Source organism: Polyodon spathula, chromosome 14 (assembly GCF_017654505.1).
Source record: "Polyodon spathula isolate WHYD16114869_AA chromosome 14, ASM1765450v1, whole genome shotgun sequence".
NCBI lineage: Eukaryota > Metazoa > Chordata > Actinopteri > Acipenseriformes > Polyodontidae > Polyodon > Polyodon spathula.
In genome coordinates this window covers 9,357,681-9,362,949 of record NC_054547.1, presented here as the reverse complement: position 1 = coordinate 9,362,949, position 5,269 = coordinate 9,357,681, and positions in this window count along the sequence as shown.

Below are 5,269 nucleotides of genomic sequence, written 5' to 3'. Positions count from 1 at the left end.
CATAATTTAGATCTCTTATTTAACATCATGTAATAAAATAAACTACAGAACAATATTGGAATACATAATAGTAGTGCAGTACATTCTTCTTAGATTTCAAAATGTCAATTTTTCTTTAAGTATATGAAAAACCACAAAGCAGTATTTAATTTAAGTAACATTATTTAGCAGGTTTCATTCAACTTTATGAAGTAAAATTAGTTAATTCAATAGGGTGATGCAAAACTTTTTTGCCATAGATGCTCAGTACAAGTATTTACCCGTTGTCTTAAGACGACCGAGATATTTTATAAACCTGAATTATAACTGACATGATTGTCACACTGAATGCGCTATGGTAACCAAGAAAAAGAATAGAATGCTAAAACTGTCAACATTACTTGGTGTCACAGCTTTTAGCAGGTTAGCACAGACATAAACATCTTTATTTTAATATTGAAGTCAAATTAATGACTATAAACTCAGGTAATCTAGTCTGGAAACTAGAGAAAACTGAAGGCAAACTTTGCCATTGCTGTGATTCGCTTTTTGAGAACCAATTTGAGAATAACCGGCCTTTTTATTTAAGAAAAACCAAACCAAAAAAAATAAAAATTCAGATAAGCCACATAACATGAGTCTGTAAGTGGAAATTCCTTAGCGGTGCTTCTGACATTTGCAAATTCCAACTATCCAACGCCACTGGGGATGTTGTATTCTGTAAAAAGAGAACCACGTGGTCAGGTGTGTGATTCTGCTTTTTTTTGGTCCACACAAAAAAGCAGACATTCTGTAAGTTAGGAAGGGGCCTTGTGTTTTGTTTTTAAAAGACCATTATAAACTTTTGGCCTAAAACATACTGCACACAAAGTGTTCTTAAAATGCCAAATGAATATTTTAAAACACTATGTTGGAAGCAACAATCATGAGTAGAAAACCAACTTTTCTTTTTTGTTCTATACACTATATGGCTTACAAAGGGCGGACATACCATATATACTAATATGACAAGGTGGGTTTTTTTGTTGTTTGTTTTTGTTTTCTAAATAATGAAAGTCTGATGCTAGCTTGTTGTAGACAAACATGCAGTTGTGTCATGAATTTGTAAAACAAATACTAAGTAAAATAAAATAAACAAATACTATTGACTACTCTTGAGCCATCCTGATCCATGTTCACAGAAATAATTGTGCTTTCCTGTCAGTATTTTAATCAAATAAAATACTGAGACCATTTTTTTTTTAATGTTAACAGTTTGTGCTTGTGAATGTTTCACCACTACTATTCAAAAAAAAAAAAAAAAATTAATAATAAAGTAAAATATACTTGGATCTTTGTGGTTCTTGGGTATCCAATTGGAATGCTCTTTTGAAGCGGTTTGAAAACAGGCTTATAGTTCCATTGCTGTATACCCCCAGTGACAAAAAGCTGATGTCACCAAGCCACATAATGAAAAGAAAAATAAGTTGTCATGATACTGTATTAGCCCCTGGGAGGTCAGCCTTTGAACCTGAAATTGGGTCAATTGAATGTCTATAGTAGGAACGTAAGTCTTTAAAACTGATTTGTGTTTTGTATTTCTAAAGCCAGATAAAGGTCAAAATCGCTTTTTTTTTTCTGTTGCCTAGCATGCCTCCCAACATTTTCACTAAATGGTGAAGCTATACTAAAGGACGGCAATGTATTATGACAAGTGTTGTTTTGGGTTTTTTTTTTTTTTTTTTTTGTCACTTAGAAACAGTTGGCTTAACTTATTTCTGAACATGTCTGTAAGTTTATTTTCTGTGCAACACCTGTGGATTGTTATTATTTTTATTTTCTACCTGGGATAGCTTTACTGAGCTGTTGCCACACCTTGTTTCAAGTGCTTTACTGCTGGGTGTGGCTCGTCAATACAGTTCTGCTCTAAGATTGAAAACAGGATCTTCCTGCTCTTTTTAACTTTTTAGTTTTAACCAGCAGACCACACTGCCTCTGAACTATGAAGAGAATGCTACAGCCTTAAGCAGCTGCTCATTCTTTTCTCTGCCAAGCACATCTGTGGGTGCTAGGGTTGCTTTTCTGAAAGCCGTTTTCCAATTGTTTCTTAGCTTGGTAAAACATATTACCACTTCTAAGATTTATTGACATTTTAATTGTTATGTTTTTAAGTTTAAAAGTCAGGTTATGCCCACTCAAGGATGTACACTTTTTCTGACCCCAACTCAAATCAAGGAGCATCTTTTCCAGCACAGCAGACTTGAGGGGCTTTCATATTCTTGCACACACACTGAAACAGATGACTTCCTTGAGTGGGTGCCATCTTACAGTATTCCAAAACATTTCAGTCTTAAACATTAGAACTTTCTACAATGTTTGGCAAAGTGGCAAAATTACTAAGTCTAAGGAAATATATATAAAAAAAAAAGCTGTACAGCATATGCCTTTATGTCTACTCTCGTTGATGGTAAAAAGTTATAATCGTGGAAAAATAAAATGGGTGCGTTGTTTTTCTAAAATGTTGATGAAGTGACTCCTTGAGTGTAGTTTTTCTAACTGGAGAATGAACTTCATGTTTACAAGACAATTAATGATTATTTCAAGTGTTATAATTATATGTACTTAATTGTGAATTTTCTGTGAGTTGTATTCTCTTTATTACTGTAAATTGAAGTCGGGTATTTATTTCCAGAAACATGTCCAGTATATTGTAAAAGTGAGAAATATGTTATGTTTAATACCTAAGGTGAGAGGCCTTTGTTTAATTCTCTTATCAGCGAATACATTATATTTACACATGTATTGTGTATTCTCAATTAAAAGGTACATTTACGAGTAATTAAATTGCATTTTGTACTTTGTAGTCCTTTTTTAAATTTTTTATAGACCATCAGCACTAAATGTATATCTATATCCTGGTCTGTGAGTGCAACAGTAAGTAGGCTAGATATTAATTGTGTTCTCCCATAAATTAGTCTTATTTCCAAGTAAATTTTTACTGATTCTGTTTTTCCTTCATTATGCTTGTCTGGTTAAAAGAAAGAACTGTTCTGTAACATTTAAAAGGCCATGACATGATGAGCCAAATTTAAGTGAGAATCAAATACAGTTTTGAGTAATGTGTTGATGGGTAAATAATGGAAAGTGATATTTGACAAAGCAGCCTTACAAAAAACAAATTACTTCTCATTTAAAATGTCAAACAAGGTTAAAATAAATTACTACTGTGTGTTTGCAAGTTACCTTCCCATAACGGTCATTCTCCTACCAATTTTGTAAATGACTCCATTGAAATGTTTCCCCATGTTTTTAGGAGGGCATTAGGAAAGTTTACCTGACCTGACCTGCCACATTTATGTTTTCCACCCCTTTGTTTAAATGGCCCTTTTGTGATGTCACAGTTTACTATTGTTTTAGGGTGTCAAATAAATCCTACTATATCCAGTGGTATGCATCAGAGCTGATGGTTTTGGGAACCTCATTAACTGCCTTAAAATTTCTCAAGATGCAAATTGAAAACAAGTAGCGGAAGCAAAAACTTAACCTCTGTCCCTTTGCTGTATTTTGGGAATTTTTTAGGAATTAAAGTTTGTTTCACCACTGATTTGGTTATTTGTTACACAGTTACTGGTGCACTTTGGACTAATTTTAACTGAACAGACTGTAAGGCTTCTGCAGAAAGGAAGACGGTGACACCTTATGGACAACTTCATAACTACATAAGTGCTACTGGGGTGATGTTGCCTCTATTCAATCTACAGATAGGAAGACAGTGCCACCTTCAGGTCAACTTTAAAATAAGAATGCTACCAGGGTGATCTCACTCATTTTCAAGGTGACCTATGAGAAGTGAAAATTCTTAATTAAATCTGAGCCTTTCAACCTTTACCATCTGCTAGCTCCACTAGCTAAACAAATATGACCTAAAAACAGATACAACTGTGCAGTCATATCACCCTGTGTGACCAACCTTTTTGTCTGATTGCATGGCAGATTATTTGGGCACATGAAGTCACAATAAAAACTTTTGCCTTGCCATTTGGAATCGGTGAACTGCTCAATGTAATCTTTAATGCCTAATTATTTATTTATTTATTTATTTATTTTTGTATGGTGTAAAGCGACCACATTCCTTGTACCAAACCCCAAATTAAATTAATTCTGCCTTGTGAGGCTGGACATAATATGCCTCAGAGGGTAGTTCTTGTATCCTTTGTGTCACACCAACTGGCCTTATATGGTTATTTCATTACTGGTTTAAAAATATAATATTGTATTTCAACCAAATTAATATCTAAGCCAGCTGGATTCATTCAAAATTCTTTTCATTTTTTATACTACTGAACTGCAAATTGAAGTAAACCTGATGCTTTTTAAAATAAATACAGTTTATATTTTACAGAGCCACGGGGCTTTTTAAATCTGTATATTATCAAGATACCATTTTATGCTGCCACAGACTGCTCTTAAGAGTTGGTCTCTCTCACTGACCAGCTTTAAAATGAGTTGCCTGCTTCATCTCCCATCCCTCCCTGGAGTGATCCAAGCCTAATCCTTCTTGTTCTTATTGTTTCCAACTCATATTCCTCCCCCTCAGGTCTGTGATAAACTGGAAGCAGCTTCACACAGTGGGAGTTAGGATTTTGCTGCCAGGCATTGAAATTCTGAATATCATATCAGATGTAAATATCAAACAGCCCCACTCATTAGGAAAATCAGATACAAAATACAGACTTTCAGAATTGTTAATAGTGTCTATTTTCTTTTACTTTTTTGGGTTGAAGAAAGAGTGCAACCAAGCAGTGCAACCAAGCAAGCTCCTTGGGATACTCAAAACAAAGGGATATAGGTATAGGTAACTGCAGCACCTTCAACCAAGTTTTTATTTATTTATTTATTTTTTTAGTCTTTGTAAAGCCTCCAATTCAATTAAAGATACTTGCACTGCCTAAAAGTTTTTGAAAAACAGTACTTCACAATATTACATTTGTTCCAGTTATTGACACATAACATTGTTCGGCCATTAAGTATTATTCTCATATCGGTCTTATAGCTAAAATACTGTTAACCACCTCAATAATTAATCATTTGTATACCTGCCTACTTAAACTTAGTAGTCGTTATAAGCAGATTTAACTACAGTACACCCTAGCTATAACACTCTTCATTATAACGAACCTTCGGCTGTAATGAACCTGGCCCCTGGACCCCAAATTAATAAAGCCAAAAAAGATAATATAAGCACACACTGTCTCAACATCCCGGTCTGTTTGCAGGGGATGGCACCTCCGCAGTGAACTCTACTATTTTA